At 37.8% G+C, this 8097-nt stretch overlaps 1 pseudogene; it reads right to left on the reverse strand.

The window, feature by feature from the left end:
* Nucleotides 1-471: 471 nt before the first annotated feature.
* On the reverse strand, nt 472-2328 carry LOC116757914 (annotated as a pseudogene).
* Between the last annotated feature and the right edge of the window lie 5769 nt (nt 2329-8097).

Here is an 8097-nt window from a genome sequence, read left to right on the forward strand (position 1 = left end):
ATTAATAATGGGAATAGAACCTTAGAACAGAAGTTATATTGCTTCCCTGCACCCCTTTCTCTTACAATTAGAGGGTAGAGGTATCAGGGGATACAGAGTCAAAGGAAGAAGGATTAAAAAGAAATTCCCAAAGTTGCTGTTTTTTGGACGAGAAAGGAAGACAGCATTTTACAAATGTTCAAAAAAATCCCAAAGCAAGTAACACAATTCATTCACTATCACTCCTACTAGAAAGAATAAAGACATCAGCATCTTATTATATAAAACTGTACTTTCAGAAGTGTATTACAAGTTCACCAGAAACTATGGATGTAGTTTTAGGCTTCATCAAAGAAAACAAGTTCAGATCAAGTTAGATGCTATACACCTAGCCTAGCTGGATAGGTGTCTGGAACTGCTCACTGTGTCACCCTGAACAGCTGTAAACTAAACAATAGTACGTAACTCCAGAGGAAGCTTAAGGATTGAGGATATGTACACAGCTAATTATATCTCCCCTGCTTCACACTCTTCAGAGCTCCTCCTGTCTTCTGATCTGCCATTAGCGCTCTCATAGGACCGCTTCTATCTTTTCGATCTCTGTCACGAGGTGATCTGTCTCTTGAATTCCTGTCTCTGTCACGTGATGCTAAGTCTTGTTCTCTGAATCTCTCTTTTGAGGATCTCCTCCTGGATCGCTCTCTGCTCCTGTCTCTAGACTGTGCCCACTTCTCTGGTGGCTGCGGCTGCGACTACGGCTGCTGGAGTGGGACCTGTGGCGATGGCGTTTCTCCCGGGATTTGGATCGAGTTCTCCTTTTCCATTCCCATGACATGGAGCGAGACCTATGTCTGCGATACTCTCTGGACCAAGGATTCTTGCTATGTGATCGAGACCTCCTCAGCTTCTCCCTTTCTTCTCTCTCCCTTTCTTCTCTTCTTCTCAGGTGTTCCTGGTTTCTTTTCTCCTGCTTCTTAGCTACAACTCTCTTTAATTCTTCAAGCTTCTCTCTTATTTCAATAAATCCCAGGTGCAGTTTACCCCCAAAATGATCAGCCAGTCATCTGTCATTATCATGAAGACCTAAATAGGCAGAGCAAACTTCACAGACTCGAAGTTTCTGCTGCTGGAAACTGGAAGCTGGCATAGAATTCCAATAAACTTCCTCTGCTTCTCTTTTCTTTGCCCGTGCTTTCTCTACTTCATCCATTACTTTCTGGGATTCCTCCACATTCCCTTCAGCTCCTAGCTATTCCACCTTAGCCAACAATTTACCGATTTCATTTAACTCATGAATACGTTCTGCCTTTGCTGCAACTTCAGCACTAATCTCTTCCTGAGTTTCTGCTAATCTTTTCTTAGCCACTTCTGTTCTTCGATCACAATCTGCAATGAATGACTGCAGATGATCCATAGCATCGAGTTCAAAGAAAAAATCTTGTTCTTTGGATGCAATTTCATAATCTGCTCTTAAAGCCAGGTCATGGACTTTCAGACATTCTCCAAGATCTATTCTAGTTCCAGACAGGACATCATGGGGGCAACAATTCAGAAGGTGACTCTTGCATACTCTGTCATCACTGAATTTGATTCGTTGATGAGTAGTATCTCGCTGTACCCTGCTTCCATTTATGCAGTATGCCAGGCATTGGCACGATTTTCAGTGGCACACAGGCGGTTGCCACCACCAGGGCCTTCTGGCCCAACACAGCAGTGAAAATCCAGTCATTTCAGCTAAATAATATCGTGGACTTGTAAACATGGGTTCATTGGTAAATCCTCTTAGTCATCCCGGGAGGTGCCCATCAACTGGTCCAGCATCGCGCGCATCTGGGCCTGCGCAGACATGGCGGCGGCGTAGCGGGCGGACGGACGCGGGTGGGGCGCAGACCGGGCCCTCTCGGGCGGGGGAGACAAGGGGAAGGGGTCAGGGAAGGTGAGACGTTGTCTCGGTTGCCGCCGCTGCCTCGAGGCGTGCGGAAAAGGGAGCTGGAGGGGTTGCAGGAGAGTCCGGGCTGCGCTCCTCACGACGACGCGTACATGGAAGGCAGCAGCCCCTGAAAGCGACCCTCGTTCCCTCACTCTCCGTTGGGTTCCTGGGACAGAAGCAATACCGGCTAACCAAGCTCTCGTCTCCAACACCGCCACCCGCCAGAAGACGTCAGCCCCCGCTTCAAGCTCTGACGCCGCTCGCCGCCACCGTCGCCGCCAACATGACTTCTTTTTTGGTGTCTGATTTCTTTCACTCAACAAAATTATTCTGAAGTTGTCCATGTTGTTAGGTCTGTCAATTGTTATTGTTGTTGTTGTTTTTATTTCTGTGTAGTACTCCATTGTACAGCTATAACACTATTTATCTTGTCACTTGTTGGATATTTCCAGTTCTTGGCTACTACAAATAAAGTTGTTATGAACATTCATGTACATCTTGTTATGGACATGTGCTTTCATTTCTTAGGTAAATATTTAGGAATGGAATAGCTGAATCATATCATATGCATATGTTTAACTTTTTTTAAGACACCGCCAAAGGGTATTCCAAAGTGGTTTGTACCATTTTACATTCCCACCAGCAATCAATGAGAGTTCCAGTTCTCCACATCCTTGTGGTATTATGAGGCTTTTTGTAGCTATTCTAGTAGATATGTAATTGTATCACACTTTTGATTTGAAGTGGTTTTAATTTGAATTATCTAATGATTAATGATGCTGAGCATCTTTTCATGTGCTTATTTGCCATCCATACATCTTCTTTGGTGAAATGTCTGTTTAAATGTTTTGCCTACTTTTAAATTGGTTTGTTATGTTATTATTGAATTATAATAATTCTTTACATATTTTAGATATAAGAATTGTGTCATAGATATATTTTGCAAATATCTTTTCCCAGTCTGTAGTGTGCCTTTTAATTTTTTAATGGTGTCCTTCAAAGAGAAAAAGTTTTAAATTTTGATGAAATATGTTATTGATGTTTTCTATTATAGTTATGATTTTTGTGTCATATTTTAAAAAGATCTTTGACAAAACTCCTAAAATTTAAAACAAATGAAGGAATATAACAAAACAGAAAAAAAAACTCTTTGACAAAGCCCAGGTAAGTAACATTGTCTTGTACATTTACACCTAGAAATTTTATAGTTTTAATTCTATATGTTTTGGTCAATGATACATTAAGTTAATTTTTAATTGGTAGGATGCAGAATCAAGGTTGATACTTTTCCATATGGCTACTCAATTGTTCCAACACCATTTGTTGAAAAGATTATTCTTTCCCCCCATTGAATTACCTTGGTACCTTTGTTGAAAATCAAGTTACCTGATATGCCTTCGACTCTTTCTTGACTATTCTGTTATATTAATTTTTCTATCTTTTTTTTTTTTTTTTTTTCACGGTACGCGGGCCTCTCACTGTTGCAGAGCACAGGCTCCGGACGCGCAGGCTCAGCCGCTCCGCGGCATGTGGGATCTTCCCAGACCAGGGCACGAACCTGTGTCCCCAGCATCGGCAGGCAGACTCTCAACCACTGTGCCACCAGGGAAGCCCAATTTTTCTATCTTTACATCAATACCATACTGCCCTAACTACTGTAGTTTTATAATAAGTTTTGATATCCAGTAGTGTAAGTACTCCAATTTTATTTTTGTCTTCTGGTTTTGTCTGCTTTCTTTTCAAAGTTGTTTTAGTTATTCTAAGTCTTTTTCATTTCTATATAAATTTCAGAATCAGGTCATCAATTTATTTTTTTAAAACCTGTTGGGATTTTAACTGGGATAGTAAATCAATTTGGGGAGGATTGATGCTTTAACAATCTCAGGTCTTTTGTTCCATGAACATGATATATCTCTCCATCTTTCTAGGTCTTCTTTAATTCCTTTCACCAATGTTTTCTAGTTATCATTATATAGTTATTGTACATCTTTTGTCAAATTTATTTCTATTTCATATTTTTATGCTATTGTAAATGGTATTGCTTTTATAATTTTAATTTCTAATTTTTCACTGCTTATATATGGAAATACAATTGATTTTTGCACTATGACCATGTATCCTGAACTCATGCTAAATTTGCCTATTAGTTCTAGTACATTCTTTTCATAGAATCCATAGGATTATCTACAAAGATAATCATCATGTCAGCAAATATAGTTTTTGTTTTTCTTCTTCCTTCCCAATCTGTGTACCTTTAATTTTTTTTTCTTGACTTATTGCATTGGCTAGAACTGCCAGTACAATATTGAATAGAAATGGTGAGAACACATATGCATGCCTTGTTACTGATCTTAGGGGGAAAGAATTTTCAGTTTTTCACCGTTAAGTATGATGTTAGCTGTAGATTTTCTATAATATCCTTTATTAGGTCAAGAAAGTCTTTTCTATTACTAGTTTGCTTAGAATTTTAACAGGAAAAATGCTTTTTCTGCATCTATTGAGATAAGCATATGGTTTTTCTGGTTTTTAGTCTGTCAGTATGGTGAATTATATCAGTTAATTTTTAAATGTTAAACTAAGCTTGTGTTCCTGGAATAAAACTCTCCTGGTTATGATGTATTATACTTTTTATGTATTTTTGGATTTGGTTGACTAAAACTGTTATGAATTTTTGCATCTATGTTCATGAGGGATATTGGTCAGCAGTTTCCTTATAATGTCTTTCTTTGGTTTTGGTATCAGGGTAATACTGGCTTCATAGTATGTGATAAGTATTCCCTCCTCTGCACTTATCTGGAAGAGTCTTTATAGAATTTATATTATTTCTTCCATAAATATTTAGTAGAATTTACCAGTGAAGCCAGTCAGGAGTAGTTTTCTTTGTGGGAAGGCTTAAGTTCAAGCTCTTAAGTAGATATAGGGCTAATTCGAGTCATCTATTTCTTCTTGAGTGAAGTTTGGCAGATTGTGTCTTTCAATGAATTTATCCACTTGTAAGTTGTTGAATTTATTGACATAAAATTACACAACATTGTAAATCAACTATACTTCAATTAAAAATAATAAAAAATAAAATTCATAATTTCCTTATTATCCTTTGATATCTGTAGCATCTGTAGTGATGTCACCTTTCTCATTCTTATGGCAACTTCATAAGTTGCCTCATAAATCTAGCTAGAGGTTTATTATTTCTGTTTTCCTTTCATTGATTTCTGGTCTTATCTTTTTATTGCCTTTCTCCTCCTTACCTTAGGTATAATTTTGTTCTTCCTTTTCTAGTTTCTTAAGGTGGAAGCTGGGGTAATAAAGATTTTTCTTCTTTTCTAATATAGGTATTCAGTGCTCTAAATTTCCCTCTAAGCACTGTTTGCTGAATCCCACAGATTTTGATAAGTGTATTTTTATTTTTATCAGTTCAAAATACTTTCTAAATTCCCTTTTGATTTCCTCTTTGACTCATGTGATAATCAGACGTTTGATATTTAGTTTTTAAATGTTTGGATATTTCAAGATATCTTTCTGTAATTGATTTCTAATTTAATTCCATTATGATCAGAAATAAACTTTGCATATTTGAATAACTTTAAATATATTAGTATTTCTTCTGTGGCTCAGAATATGGTCTATCTTGGTAAATAATCTATTTTTCTTTTCACTTTAAAAAGAGTATGTGTTCTATGTGTACTTTATTTTTTTTTAATATTTATTTATTTAGGCTGCTCCAGGTCTTAGTTGCGGCACATGGGATCTTTGTTGCTGCACGTAGGCTTCTTAGTTGTGGCATGTGGACTCTTAGTTGCTGCATGCATGTGGGATCTAGTTCCCTGACCAGGGATTGAACCTGGGCCCCTGCATTGGGAGTGTGGAGTCTTGCCTTACCCACTGGACCACCAGGGAAGTCCCTCTATGTATACTTTATTTTTATTATTATTTTTTAATTAGTTTAATTTTTTTTTTTAGAAATTTATTTTTATTTATTTATTTTTGGCTGCATTGGGCCTTCATTGCTGCACGCAGGCTTTCTCTAGTTGCGGTGAGCGGAGGCTACTCTTTGTTGTGGTGCATGGGCTTCTCATTGCAGTGGCTTCTCTTGTTGTAGAGCATAGGCTCTAGGTGCTCGGGCTTCAGTAGTTGTGGCTCTAGAGCACAGGCTCAGTGGTTGTGGCGCACGGGCTTAGTTGCTCTGCGGCATGTGGGAACCTTCCTGGGCCAGAGACCGAACTCGTGTCCCCTGCATTGGCAGGTGGATTCTTAACCACTGTGCCACCAGGGAAGTCCTCTATGTGTACCTTAAAAGAATATGAAGTCCTCTGTGTGTACCTTAAAAGAATATGTACGGACTTCCCTGGTGGCACAGGGGTTAAGAATCCACCTGCCAATGCAGGGGAGATGGGTTCTGTCCCTGGCCCAGGAAGATCCCACATGCCATGGAGCAACTAAGCCCGTGCGCCACAACCACTGAGCCTGCGCTCTAGAAGCCCAGAAGCCACAACTACTGAAGTCTGTGCACCTAGACCCCATGCTCCGCAACAAGGGAAGGCACTGCAATGAGAAGCCTGTGCACCGCAACAAAGAGTAGCTTCTGTTCGCCACAGCTAGAGAAAGCCCACACGCAGCGACGACCCAACGCAGCCAAAAATAAATTAATTTAAAAAAAAAAAAAGAATATGTATTCTGTTCTTGTTGGATAGAATGTTCTATATATGTCAGTTGATCAAGTTTATTGATAGTGTTGCTTATGTCTATTTGTTCTACCAATTATTTAGAGAGTAGAGTTGAAAAATCTGACTGTAATTGTGTATATATATTTTTTCTCTGCAGTTTTCTTAGTTTTTGCTTCATATATTTTGAAGCTCTGTATTTAGTTGCATAGTGTTTAGGACTGTGACATTTTCTTGAGGGATTGTTCCCTCGGTCCCCATGAAACGAATCTCTTTATCTCTGGTAATTTTTCCTCTGAAATCAGTTTGGTCTGAGATTAATACAGGTTCACTGGCTTTCTTTTAATTAGTTTTATCGTGATACGTCTCCTTCTATTCTCTTACTTTTAACCTATTTGTGTCTATATTTAAAATAGATCTTTTTTGTAGGCGGCATGTAATTAGATCTTGCTTTCTCATCTGCTCAGATAATCTCTGTCTTTTAATTGGAATGTTTGGAACTGTGCTGCCCAATACAGTAGCCACCAGCCACATATGCCTGTTTAAATTTAAATTAATTAAAATTTAAAAATCAGTTCCTCAGTCACACACAAGTTGCATTTTAAGTGCTCAACAGCCACATGTGGCTAGTAGCTGCTGTATTGGACAGCACTGGTTTAAACCATTTACGTTTATATATAATGGGATTATTGATATGGTTGAGTTTGAGTCTAACATCTTGCTATTTGTTTTCTATTTATCCCACCTGTTCTTTGTTCCCTTTTTATTTCTAGAAGTTCTATTTGCTTTCAAATCTGCTTGGTCATTCTTTCTTGTCATTATTCTCTGCTCATAATTTCAAACATTCATTTAATTTCTTTAAATATATTAAACATAGATATTTCCTTTTTTGTGTCAATAATTCCAACATCTGAAACATCTGTTGGTCTATATTTGCTGAAATTTGTTTCTGATGGTTCTCATTCATGGTGTCTTGTTTTCAATGTTTGTCTTGTGATTAAAAAAAAAATTGCAGTACCTCATTGTAGTTTTGATTTGCATTTCTCTAATAATTAGTGATGCTGAGCATCTTTTCATGTACCTACTGGCCATCTGTATGTCTTCTTTGGAGAAATGTCTATTAAGATCTTCTACCCATTTTTTGATTGGGTTGTTTGTTTTTTGTTGTTGTTGAGCTGTATGAGCTGTTGTATATTTGGAGATTAAGCCCTTGTCGGTCACATTGTTTGCAAATATTTTCTCCCGTTCCATAGATTGTCTTTTCATTTTTTTTTTAAATGATTTCCTTTGCTGTGCAAAAGCTTACAAGGTTAATTAGGTCCCATTTGTTTATTTTTGTTTTTATTTCTATTGCCTTGAGAGACTGAACTAAGAAAACACTGGTATGATTTATGTCAGAGAATGTTTTGCCTATGCCCTCTTCTAGGAGTTTTATGGTGTCATGTCTTATGTTTAAGTCTTTAAGTCATTTTGAGTTTATTTTTGTACATGGTGTGAGGGTGTGTTCTAATTTCATTGATTTACATG

Source organism: Phocoena sinus, chromosome 1 (assembly GCF_008692025.1).
Source record: "Phocoena sinus isolate mPhoSin1 chromosome 1, mPhoSin1.pri, whole genome shotgun sequence".
NCBI lineage: Eukaryota > Metazoa > Chordata > Mammalia > Artiodactyla > Phocoenidae > Phocoena > Phocoena sinus.